This window comes from Triturus cristatus, chromosome 7 (assembly GCF_964204655.1).
Source record: "Triturus cristatus chromosome 7, aTriCri1.1, whole genome shotgun sequence".
NCBI classification, from domain to species: domain Eukaryota; kingdom Metazoa; phylum Chordata; class Amphibia; order Caudata; family Salamandridae; genus Triturus; species Triturus cristatus.
Genome location: NC_140590.1, coordinates 1,840,214,803 through 1,840,228,837, shown reverse-complemented (window position 1 = coordinate 1,840,228,837; position 14,035 = coordinate 1,840,214,803).

The following is a 14,035-nucleotide window of genomic DNA, read 5'->3' as shown; positions in this document are numbered from 1 at the left end:
TGTCCTGTATGCTGGAGTACGGTGGATGTGAAGAACGGTGGCCAGGGCAAGGTTGGATGTACGGAGATTGGCCAACGGGATATAGGATGACAGACGTACAAGGATGGTTTGGCTTCGGGGTTGTGGACTGCCTCCTGAGTGTGGGTGTGGAGTGTGGAGGTCATCCTGCAGCAGACAGTGATCCATTGCAGCTATCTATGGTGGACGGTGAGGTGGCTGGGGCGCAGGGCGTTGCAGCTGAGGTGTGCAGATGCAACCTGGATGTGAACAAGTTTCCTTGGAGTTTGGATGTACTTGCTCCGTAGAGAACAGGGCAGTATTTGACACGGATGTTGTCATGGACATGGGGGATGGTCTGTCTTTCCTTGGAGTGGATCTATCTGTGGATCATGTGCATAATGCAGAGGGCGTTGCAGCATGAGGTACAGATGCAGTGGACTAGCATGGCAAATGTGAGCGAGCAAAACATGATGCACACCATCTTGTGTGTGTGGCCACTGGGTGCTTGTGCAGGGCTCTTGCGGGTGGGACACAAGCACTTGACCCAGCTGGAAGGGGACAATCCTCAGATGATCTCCTCAGTCCTGTACAAGTCCCGCCTCAGGTGGCTCGTGTTCAGCCATTCATCAATGGATCTCATGCATACTTGAAGGTTGGAACTGCCAATGTCTGTGTCTTTGTTGAGGGTGAGGAGCACCTGGCTGTCAATGGCATATGAGCTGATGATGAGGTGCTGTGCGCATGTGATGGTGGAAAGGGGGGTCCTGGACACTCTGTCAATTGACATGCTGAGAGATGATACCTGTGCCATGCGCCAGATGATGACACCATACTACATACTTAAGCCTTGAGTCCCCCACCCATGCCCTTGCTGGGCTACAGAGCCGGTGGGGAGTATCAGGGACGTGACCTGGTTGGTGTGACAGGGCCTGGAAGGTGGGGCAGCGCAGTGTAGGCAGTTGGAGTTGCACACTCAGCATGCAAAGGTGTCGTGTGTGTGCCCAGGGTATGTCTGACAGCAGGCGTTAGATGTGCGGATGGGCATAGTGTGGCTGCTACATCAGACTGTAGTGTGATGTGGGTTATGCAAAGAAAGGATGGTGGTGCAATGTGCACCTTGCATGTTCTGATGGTCCAGCCTTTGCCACCGCGTGGTGGCAACAGTGGCATAGACAAGCTGAGGACAGCCAAATGAATGGGTGGAGGGAGGAAGTCAGGAGCATCTTGGAGGCGTGTGTGTTGCCAAATCTGGATACTCTGCGGGCCCTTGCTGCAGGGGCCGCAGCAGCAGGCGGCATCTCCTTGCAAAATGCCCGAATTTGCACACAAAGACTAGGATGTCAGAAGGACAACTGCAACAGGCGCGTGTGTAAAGTAAGGAGTGTCCAGTGTCACATAGCACACCCAGAGACAATGCATGCACAATCACCAGAGAAGCATGACACCGGATCAGGAAACTGAAGGCCGGCATGCGCACAGGAGACACACCCTCAGCAGGTGTTGATGGCCCATTGTGTGGACCAACATGCCACAAAACATACACAACCATGTAATTCATGCCCAATACGGTCATATTCCATGAGCAACTGCATGCAGGTTGCTAACCTACACATGGACTCCTATGCATAATCTTCCACAACTATGCCAGATATGCCGCATGCAAAGTGGCAAGAGACCTGCATTGACAGAGATGAGGCACCTTGGAGTGTGATGTACACCTTTATTACTCAGGCTCACAACAAGGGAAATGCATCAATTGGAACAGACTCACAGGTCATTTGGCTGACCATGTGGGACCTACACTGGACACCCCCTTCAACACACAGATGTGGTAAATCCTACTGAGCTGGCACACAAGTGAAGGGGTTGAGCCTCATACCCCTTGCTGCACACGGAGAGTCTGCAATTCCCCATTGAGCCTCATATGGGGATGTCCCACACTATGTCCACCATTAGCATCCCGTATGTTTCTGAGGGACGTTATACACACATTGATGCCTTCATCAGAATCCACAAACGATTACAGATGACTGGCAGGAAGGGTGACTATCAATTCATGGGAGCCATGCAACACGTCATGTGCCCCATGGTGAGTCGACATGTATGCATGGTAACACAACATGCACAGGAGCAGTCCCCACATATCACAAACACGTACCACCCACAAAATGCCTTGCTGCACTCCTTACCCAAAATTACTTTTCACCATGTCCGTGCATATAACTCTGATCCGGCACACGTTGCAATACACATGAGGAATAGCAGGAGGGCAATGATGACATGAGCAGACGACAGCCGCAAGAACCTGTGGAGGACAGACACACAACAAGTCAGCGAAGATCTAGTAATCCGCAGACATGGACATGTACTCTACAGGAATGATGTTGTCACCATGCTCTTGAAAGAATTTTGTGTCCCAGCTAAAATGTGTGGAATGACATCATCACTTGAATGACACATCAGAACACACCTCCAAGTCACTTAGCACACAGTCAGCTGGACACACACATTGCAACACATGCCACACAAGGCTCAAAGCGTGCACACTCAGACACAGGGACTCACCATTATGAGAAGAAGTTGCGGATAAGCTGACTCCGGATGTCCTCATCCTCATCCTCATTTGCCCCGTGCCCTAGCCCTTCATCCTCCACGGGTGGATGATCCTGCTCATCCGGATCAAGGATGAGTGGCACGGCCTTCTCCATGCAGCACACAAGGAAGATTTTGCAGACCTTCACCGGGGCATATGGGAGTGCGCCGCCGGTCTTGTGGAGGCACCGGAATCTGCTCTTCAGGAGTCCAAAAGTCCTCTCAATCACGAGCCTCGTCTGCCCATCGGTGTTGTTGTACCGGTGTTCTGCGGCTGTTCTGGGGTTGCGGTGAGGCGTCATCAGCCATGGCATGTCGGGATAGTCAGAGTCCCCTACATGGAAACATCATGTGAAGAAGTGGGTCAGGAGATGCCGTAAGATACAAAGATAGCGATAAACACAGGACTAACAGAGTATACCCACCAACAAGACATGCTCGTTCCGCGTGCAGCTGCAGCATCATTTCTGGCACCCTGCTACGCCTCATGATGTCGGCATCGTGTGCGGACCCTGGAAAACGGGCACAGACATGGGAAATCAATATGTTAGCTAGACACACCACAAGGGCATTGATAGAGTGTTAATGTTTGCGGTTCCTAAAGGCTACCTCCTGTGCCTGTGGTGGTACCAAAGCAACATGTGTCCCATCAATGGCCCCGATTACGTGAGGCATCCCTCCCAGGGCATAGAACTCACCCTTGACACGTGTAAACTGTTCACGAGTGGTAAAATGGATGAATTCATCCAGGTGCACCAACATGGCTTCTAAAACATCATGCAGGACACGGCTGAACATTGTCTAGGACATGCCACCGACATCAGCTATGGTCAATTGAAACGTGCCGGTGGTAAAAAAATGTAGGGCTGCCATCACCTTCATCTTGGGTGTCAGAGCTGTAGGATACCTGTGTTGTGGTTGGAGGTGTGGTTCAAGCCGGCGGGTCAAGTTCTCTATCAACTCTTGCGAGAAGCGGTATCTGCGTATGCAGTCATGTTCACGCATGGCATCCAGTTCTGGCAATTATCTGGGGAGTGTGGGTGCCCTGCAGAGATTTGGAAGGAATAACGAAGAGTGAGTACATTACCACACCAATGTCACTGAGGTGAGCACATGTTCAACAGCTAATACACATCTGCTAAATACAGAGTCTGGTCTGTGCAATACATCCAGGACACGTATGCCAGCCAGGTGATACTCCTACGAAGAGCCAGCCACAATAGTTGCATGGCAATGTTGACGTGACATGGCATTAAAATAGCTGTGGGCCAGTGTAAGTGAACAGCCAGACACATTACATGAGTGACAGACATCCACATATCAGCATTTGAAGGATGTTATCTCATACAGACAGCTGGCAGGAGTCTAGACGCACAGGTCACATGTCATCTGAAAAAGGACAGATAACACCCATTCCCATGAAGGGGTACATGTCAAAACCTGATGACACAGATATTAAGACAACGCAGATATTGCCTCATGTCAGGAAGTCATCTTCGAACCATCATGAAACATGTAACATGTGAGTCCACATGTGGCATGGTGTGCGTATATGTGTGCCATGCACATATGCACACAGACACATGTTGGATGCTGCAACAGCAGATGGAGTTGACGGAACACCAACTGCAAGATCATGGGAACACATGACACACACATGACATAGTCACATCATGGCACGCTGGCAGTCACATGTCAGGTGTAATTATCCGTGTACCTGGCATCAGGGGATAGTTGCGGGTGTTGGTGACTGTGCAATACCAGTGATGCAGTGCTTGACACGTTTGAACTACATGCACACATGTGCAAAGTGTGAAGGGGAAGTGTGCCACGTAGTGCCCCATCACACATGACATGTGTAAACAGCTCATCACACATCTATTGTGCCCCAACATGAGGAGACATGTGCCACATCACTGGCTGACACACCTAGGCCCTGCACATGAAGAACTGCACTGACAATTACTTGATGTACAGCCTTGTGCAAGTTTGACACCTCCATTCCTTTCGTGTGCGTCTCCTATCACCAGTATAAGCTGTAAAACGCAGTACACACGCTCTGAGGCCGTGTGTACGGTCCGTACACGTGCGAGTACGGGCCGTACACACTATAGTTGTGTTGCCGTAGGCCATAGTGAGTACGGCCCGTACTCACACGTGTACGGACCATACATGCGTGAGTACGGGCCGTACACACTATAGTTGTGTTACCATAGGCCATAGTGAGTACGGCCCGTACTCACGCATGTACGGACTGTACTCATGCGTGTACGGACCGTACACGCATGAGTATGGACCGTACACACGTGAGTACGGGCCGTACACACTATAGGTGTGTTACCGTAGGCCATAGTGAGTACGGCCCGTACTCACACGTGTGTGGACCGTACACGCGTGAGTACGGGCCGTACACACTATAGTTGTGTTACCGTAGGCCATAGTGAGTACGGCCCGTACTCACACGTGTACGGACCATACTCATGCGTGTACGGACCGTACACGCGTGAGTACGGACAGTACACGCATGAGTACGGGCCGTAGACACTATAGTTGTGTTACCGTGGGCCATAGTGAGTACGGCCCGTACTCACGCGTGTACGGACCATACACGCGTGAGTACGGGCCGTACACACTATAGTTGTGTTACCGTAGGCCATAGTGAGTACGGCCCGTACTCACGCGTGTACGGACCGTACACGCGCGAGTACGGGCCGTATCCCTGTAGTGATCGTGCCCTAGGGGTACGTGTGAAACGCACCGTACCTGTGTGGGGAATTCAAAATTACAATGGGGACACATGAGGGACAAGTTTTAGGGCCTAAATGCATGCTGGTTGTCATGGATACCGAGTTTCAAGTTCAAATCTTTACATCATGTGACCTGGAAAAAGCAGTTGGCCACATTATACATTGTTGCAAAGTGGTTGTTGACTTAACATGATGCTGCAAAATCGAAAGATGCTAAGTCTGTCACTGGTGTATGTTTAAAGGGATTGGATGAAACGTAGGATGCAAATGAGTCTGACCAATCACTCTGTACTCCTGTAAATGAAATAGGCCAGCAAGGCAGATATAAGGAAGGCAGAACCCATGAGAGGGCACTTGCCTGCACAACATGTCAGTCGATACCACTGCTGCTGTATTGTCTCCCTCTGGAACCATGTCGAGGACCGTGGAGAGGGCCCAGCCTTTCACACAGGAGGAAAATGAGGCCCTGCTGGATGTGATCCTCCCACGGTACCCCATGCTGTATGGTCGACCAGGGGAGCAGGTGAGTGCTGACTCCACTGCCTTTGCCTGTGCACCTTTTTTGTGTCTGTCACTTCTGGCATTGTGTCCAGGTGTGATAGACATGCAATGTTGTTTGGAGTGGGTCCCGGGGGGGTGGATGGCTTATGTCTCTCATGCAGGCCTTGATGTAGTTTATGTGTGCACCCCTCACTTGCATTGTGCTTACTGTGACATTCACTGCATAGTGCATGGCACATTCAGCCTGGCTAATCCTCTTGGGCATTCTTGTTCTATTGTTCTGCGGTGATTCAGTAGTCCCACCGGTGTGACAGGTGACTGCACCCACAGATGTGTGTGAGTTGAGTGGAGCTGGGGTGAGAGTGGTGAGAGTGTCCAAATGATGTGTATGCCCCCTGGACATTGATGTGTGTGAGTGCTCCTTGTCATGTGGGTGTCTATGTGGAGTGTTGCACCACAGCTGCATGGAGGAGGCAACTGCTCTACCCATCTGATGTGAGAAGTAAGCCGTGCTGTGTGTCTGACTTGCTGAGCTAGCCCCACACCTGTGACACCCACCGGCAAGTGGCACATGTGCAGAGTGAGGTTTGTATCCGCTGTTGCCAATGGCAGGCGATTGATCTGTGCCTGTGTGCGTCAGTGTACTCTGCTGAGGTTGCGTCAGTGGCCTGGGGCATGTGACTGCTTTGCGGTGCTGTACATCAGCCTTGTGTTGCTTGGGATGCACAGTGTGTGCCATGATCAGGGATTGTTTTGCACCCCTCATGCCACCTGTGTACTTACTATGCCATGTGGTGCACTGGTGCGTCCACAGTGGCAAATGTCCCTATGACTAAGGTGCTATTAGTGGCCAGCATACTATGCCCTGTTCAACAAATCAAAGATGTTCAAATGTGTGTCTCTGTGACATTGAGCAGGTGTAGTGATGTTGTCCCACTTTGTCATCCTCATAGGTAAACGCCTACCAGAAGGGGAAGATCTGGAAGGATGCCGTCAAGGCCGTGCAATCGGTGGAGGGTCGTAGTCGGCACCTGCCACAAGTGAGGAAGAGATGGCAGGACATCCGGTGCTGGACCCGGCGGATCGCCTGGTCATGCTGAAGGAGGAGCCTCCCCGAAAGCATGGCGGGCGCCGGCGCCTGACCCACCAAATGCGGCGTGTCCTGGCGGTGGTCTTCCCTGACCTGGATAGGCGGATACAGGAGTTACAGCAGCAGGAAGGGGGTAGGTACATGTGTGTTTGTTGTGTGTCGCCAGATTTTGTAGCTGCTCAGTCGCCTGGATACACTGCCAGGGTATATATGTGCAGTGCATATCCTGTTCACCAAAGTCAACCTGTGCTGTTCTTCCTCCCTTCCCCTCCTTGACATGTGTTACCTGGTCTGTGTGTTATCACTATTGCACATGGTCATCTAGGCTGCCAGTTAATCAAGGTGCACACTGCTTTCAGCATCATGTGTGGGGGTGGTCTGCCTGTGCCCTGTCCTGTTCAGTCATTTGGGGGTGCATAATTGTTGGCACTGATGCTGAGTCTCAACATAGGAGTGTGAGGTTTCTATTGAACAGACTTTCAGCATGCATTACCAATGTTGTGGCCTCAGACATGATGTGCATTAGTGGGAGATATGCATAGTGCCGGGACGGTTGCTCCTGTTACAGTCAGCTCATTCCAGGACCATGGAGCAGTGTGCCCACTACAGTCCCCTGACACAGCCTGCCCTCATTATGATGTGTGTCATCCAACACTGTGCACATTCACTGTGGGTTCATCATGGCTCTGCCTCTGTGGCATTGTTCCCTGGCCTAGGTTGTATTTTTAACATGTGTGCTACATGTGTCCACTGGACAGGTATACACCAGTTTGCTTGTGCATACTCACACTGGGCAGTGCCTGTGTCGCTATTCACAACAATCTGTTGATGTTTGTTTGTGACAAATATGTTTTGCCAGCCCTACAAGGTGATGTTGTGTTAATGAAGCTAGTCTTCAAGCACAGTCATTGTAACCCTGAATAAGAGGTGTAACTTCTTGATAGCTATCAGTCACATTGACTCAGGTATGGGTGGGTGTGTGCAGGAGGGGGTACATGTTCAACCCTGATTTTTCATTGCCAGTTTTGACTTGTGTGTGATAATTCGCAGTACACAAAGTCACCGTGCAGTGCCCCTGTGATGTTGGCCAGTGCTTAATGTTCGTGCTTAGTAGCCTGTGTCAATTTTTGACAATCATGTATCCTGCTTGTCCATTTTTTGCACATGTGTGTGGTTCAGATGCTACACAGTTGTGACTTGTGTGCTGACATCTGTGGGTACATTCTGGCTTGCCATGAGGGTGTCTCCACAGTACAGCTCGGCTTTTTTTCTAACCAATTGCAGGCCCATTAGCTCATGCATTGTCCTGGGTGTGGACATGTGTGCCACTCCAGATGACAGTCAGTAGGTCATATGTGTAGACAACTGTGTAATCAGCTGATGGACAGCCATGTGACTAATGACATTATTAAAGTTGTCACTCTGAGAAAGTGTCCCTTGGCACTCACTACACCTGTCAACATGTCTCAATGTTCCATATGCTTTACCTTGTTGTTTTGTTGTGAAGGACAATAAGGTGCCTGCATGACAGATGTCTCCCAAGGAAGTGCACAAGACACCACCTTTACACTTTTCAGGGACCTGCTGGCACATTTTAATGTAAGGCACAGTTTGAACTGAACTTGTTTAGAGTTCATACATATACATGTTCCCACAGTGTGGTTGCATTAGGGTTAGTCCTTGGTTGTTGCTGATACCAACTTACGAGTGTCAAGTCATCCAGACCACCGTGGGGCCATGTATATGTACTTACTGATACCCCATTTCTGCATAACTGTGGATTATTTGAATGAGTCTGGCAGCTCAGACAATGACTGTGTACATGTGGTTTGGTGTGCACCTCCTTCTGTGACTTCTGCTATACAGACACATTGGTGCCGATTACGATCCGGTAAAAACCGGGTACGAACCGTCGGTCGGAGCGTTTTCTCCGTCTGACTCGTACCCGGTCGTAAAACTTTACAAACATGGAATTACGATTCGCACAGAAACACCATTTCCGTACGAATCGTAAAAAACACCGACCGACGAAAATATACTTACGAATGTGATCCGGGAATGCTGCGACGTGACGTCGGGACGCTTTCAGGCAGCGTTTCACGACCCAGGAAGTACGATTCGAACCGACAGCAGTCCGGACGGCAATATTTTCACGGCACCCAAAAAGTGCCGGAAAAGCGAAGTACGCCGCGAAACGACCAGAGTAGGTGGCCCGGTACGCGCCATACCCCCCCCAGCCCCCGTATGTACGCGCCGACCCCCCCGTGTATGTACACCCGTGTACATTCGAGTCATACCCTCACCCGTGTATGTACACCCGTGTACGTGTCGAACCCCCGTGTATGTACACCCGTGTACATTTGAGTCGTACCCCCACCCGTGTATGTACACCCGTGTACGTTGGAGTCATACCCCTACCCGTGTATGTACACCCGTGTACGTTGGAGTCGTACCCCCACCCGTGTATGTACACCTGTGTACGTGTCGAACCCCCCCGTGTATGTACACCCGTGTACGTTCGAGTCATACCCCCACCCGTGTATGTACGGTGCGTACCCCCAGCGTACCCCCATACACGGGTGGGGGTACGGGTGGGGGTACGACTCGAACGTACACGGGTGTACATACACGGGGGGGTTTGACACGTACACAGGTGTACATACACGGGTGGGGGTATGACTCGAACGTACACGGGTGTACATACACGGGGGGTTCGACACGTACACGGGTGTACATACACGGGTGGGGGTACTACTCGAACGTGCACGGGTGTACATACACGGGGGGGTTCGACACGTACGTACGGGGGCTGGGGGGGGGGCGGCGCGTATGCGGGCACATGTCTCCATGGTTGCTATGGGAGTTCGGTGCGGACGGTGTTTTTTCCATACGGTTGTAACATCGGACGCACGGGATAAATCGTAATTCCGTGGTCGGACTTCACTTTTCACATTTGTGCGGTAAATCGTCCGGGGACGTGTCGGACACATTTTCCGACCCGAGGACGTGTGGGGAATTATTCCCAATGCGATTCGTATGGACTTTTTCCCATGCGAATCGTAATTGGCAGTTTGTACGGCACTTGTACAATTCGTACGGTAAAAAGACCGGATACGAGTCGTACGGGGAATTTTTTTACCGGATCGTAATCGGCACCATTGTGTGTTCTGTTCACAAAGTGCCACATTCACACATTCTAGACATGTCCATTGTGTAAAGGGTTGTGATTCTCCAGGAATCACAATGTATTTCTTTGGGGTTTCAAAATTACTCACAGGTCTCTGAGTGTGGGGACACCTTCTGCATTGGCATGTGGTATTTGGCCTTGGGTGCGACAATACTGTTTCGTTCACAGTGAACAAGAGGTGGCATGCCTTCATAGTCTTGCTGTGCTCCACTGATTCCAGACACTAGCTTCTCAGGAACTTTGGATTTCAAGTTATTTGCTGTTGTGTCCTAATTTTCATTGTTTCCAAGTGGCACGGTGGGTGAACCAACTGGGGAGTGCAGGGCTTACATATGTGGGGAGTATTCTAGATGTTACTCATGATGCCTTTCCTGATATGCACTGTTGCCTATTTTGTTTGGACTCATGTGTCAGATGTATACAGGTGACTGATTCTTTCCTGTCTCTTCAACTTGCCCACAGCATCATCTGAGGACACCGAGGGAGACACCGGCACGGACGTGTAGGAGGGATCGAGCAGTGGTGCCACCACTGCTGAGGAGTCGGCGGCATCAAGTGGCACGGAGGGCGAGCGGAGTGAGGCGGAGGACCTGCCCAGTACGAACAATGACTACGAGGCTGACGGGTCCGAGGCTGAACTCCCTGAGGGGGCGGAGGCTGCTCCGACAGCTGGCAGCAGCACTCCATCCGTCACCGCCCCCTCCATTCCCATCACCGCCCTCCCACTTGCTAAGGTCCCTTCTGTCCGTGCTAGGCAACACCGTGTCTCCTTCGTGCCAGGCACCGCACCCCCTGCCCCTGTCACCCCTGCTGCCCTCACTGCCGAGTCTGTGGACATCCTGCGTCAGTTGCAGGTTGGTCAGACATCGATCCTGACTGTCCTCCATGGCCACACCAGACTGCTGACCCAGATGGTGTCGTACATGGAGGGCATGTCATCAGCGATGTCTGACCAACGGATGTTGCTGAGGTCCCTGGACTCGTCACTGATGGCAGCAGTGGGTCACCTACAGTGCTGCGTCCCCCCCTACCTCTGCACCATCCACAAGTCCCACACCCATGCCTGTCCCAAGCACACAAAGACATCCCCACACACGCACCCCAACAGACACAAACAGCACACCACCACGTAAGGGCAAACGCACACCTCCTGACACGCACACTCAGGGGGAAGCAGGCACACCCACTGGGTCTGGGGCACACAGGCAGCCACGCAGCCACAGTCCTCGTCCACATGACTCACTCCCCAGTCCCTCCGATGTCACTCCCCTCAGCTCCCCTGCCCCAGATTTGGAGAAGGAGGCCTACTTGGCTGGGCTGGCCTCAGCCCCACCAGTTCACCAGGGCACAAACGGTCAAGGCACTCCACGGGTAGGGGAGTAGAGTCCCCCAGCCTGTCCACCACCTCCCCCAGTAGCGCTGCAACCCATCCCTCTGACCCCCCCCCTTGGGGCCTGTTTCTCTGGGTGCAGGGGAGACGCTTGCAGATCTGGCAGAAGTGTGCAGCGCCGAGCCTGTGGTGGAGTCGTCTGTCCCTGCACCCACCACACCTACCCTTCCCCCTCCTGTCCTTGCGGTGCCTGGTCCTTCCCCACATGATGCCCCCCCAGTCGACGAACCATAGTCTTGTGATGTGCAGGCAAGCTAGGGGAGACGCATGGCAATGTGTCCCCCCCCAGGACTAATGAACTGTACTGGCCATTGGCCTTTGGACATCTTTGTGTTTACTACATCTTATTTTTTCATGCTGAATAAAGCATTTACTTTTTCGTTTAGAAAAGTCTTGCATTTCATGTATTGATGTTGATGCTGAGGCTCCAGGATTTGGGGTTGTGGGAATGTGTTATGTTTCATGGAAATGTTGTAGTCTGCATCTCATGGGGTGGAACCTGGTATCTGCGTGCCCTCACAAGGTCTCTGGAAAAAATCTTTGGTCGTGTCTGATCTTTGTGTTTGGAGAGATTGTCCCTAGGAGTGCTCCTTCCTCTGTGGCACCTGCATCTTCCCTTCAGAGAGTTGCACAATTGTTGTGTTGACCTGTGTCTACATTTCCTTTGTTGGTGATGGATCCCTTCAACTCTGGCCATGCCTGCTCAGAAATGTCTCCAGCTGCATCGTCTGTGCCATCCTTGCTAGTCACTGTACTTGTGTATTGAGTATGTTTAAATGCCTTCATGGAGACATTGTCCCTTTTCTGCACAATGCATGTGTGTGATCTCAACCTAGCACACATATGGTACTTGTTCTGCAGGGTATTTGGGCACCTGACTCACAATTGTGGGCATTGTATCTGTGGGAACTCCACCCTATTCCTTCCATGAGAGACAACATCTTGGTGGCTGTCCCAGCACCTGTACATTCCTATCAGTCCTGGGATGTGCGTGATAGTGTGTGTTCCCTTTGGGTCTCTTAGTTTAGTAGGCATTGACATGACCATACAGTCTTGTGGCATGATATCTGTGTGTGTATTGTGCTGCATCTGCCAGGGGTGGGTATGCATGTGTGATTTGTCCTCACACCCACATGTGGTGTGTCATGCCGTGGGGGAAAGACATCCATCCTCATGGGAGTGGGACACTGCTGTCAGTGATGTGTTGTTATGGCACTATCAACAGTCCAAATTTCGGGATGCGTAAATACACCCATTGAGTTGGGATCATCTGATGTTGATGTACACACCCCCATGTCCCTGTCCACTTCTGGTATTCATCTGCACCCACCCCCATGTTCCTGTCCACTGCTGGGAGTGATGGGCACACACCCCTCACATGTCTCTGTCCACTGCTGGGAGTGATGGGCACCCACCCCCATGTCCCTGTCCACTGCTGGGAGTGATGGGCACCCACCCCTCACATGTCTCTGTCCACTGCTGGGAGTGATAGGCACCCACCCCCATGTCTCTGTCCACTGCTGGGAGTGATGGGCACCCACCCCCATGTCCCTTTCCACTGCTGGTATTCCTCTGCACCCACCCCCATGTCCCTGTCCACTGCTGGGAGTGATAGGCACCCACCCCCATGTCCATGTCCACTGCTGGGAGTGATGGGCACACACCCCTCACATGTCTCTGTCCACTGCTGGGAGTGATAGGCACCCACCCCCATGTCTCTGTCCACTGCTGGGAGTGTTGGGCACCCACCCCTCACATGTCCCTGTCCACTGCTGGTATTCCGCTGCACCCACCCCCATGTCCCTGTCCACTGCTGGGAGTGATGGGCACCCACCCCTCACATGTCCCTGTCCACTGCTGATATTCCTCTGCACCCACCCACCCACCCACTTGCACCCTTGCTGTGGTACACTGCTGTCCTGGGCATACACCACCCCCAATTTACAGCTGATGTGCTGCACCAAGCCGTACACCAACATTCATGGTGTGTGTACGCCTTGTATCCATCATGTGATGGGGCCGTAGGGGTACGCGTGGTACGGCCCATACACATGCTCTGGGGGCGTGGGTATGGGCCGTACCATGCGTACCCCTACGTCACCACTACAATGGTGGTATGGCCCGTACCCACGCCCCCCAGAGCGTGGGTACGGTCCATACCACCATTGTAGTGGTGACGTAGGGGTACGCGTGCTACGGCCCGTACCCACGCTCTGGGGGCGTGGGTACGGTCCGTACCACCATTGTAGTGGTGACGTAGGGGTACGCGTGGTACGGCCCGTACCCACGCTCTGGGGGCGTGGGTACGGTCCGTACCACCATTGTAGTGGTGATGTAAGGGTACGCATGGTACGGCCCGTACACATGCTCTGGGGGCATGGGTACGGGCCGTACCACGCGTACCCCTACGTCACCACTACAATGGTGGTACAGCCCGTACCCACGCTCTGGGGGCGTGGGTACGGGCCGTACCACCATAGTCACGGTGACATAGGGGTACGCATGGTACGGCCCATACCCACACCCCC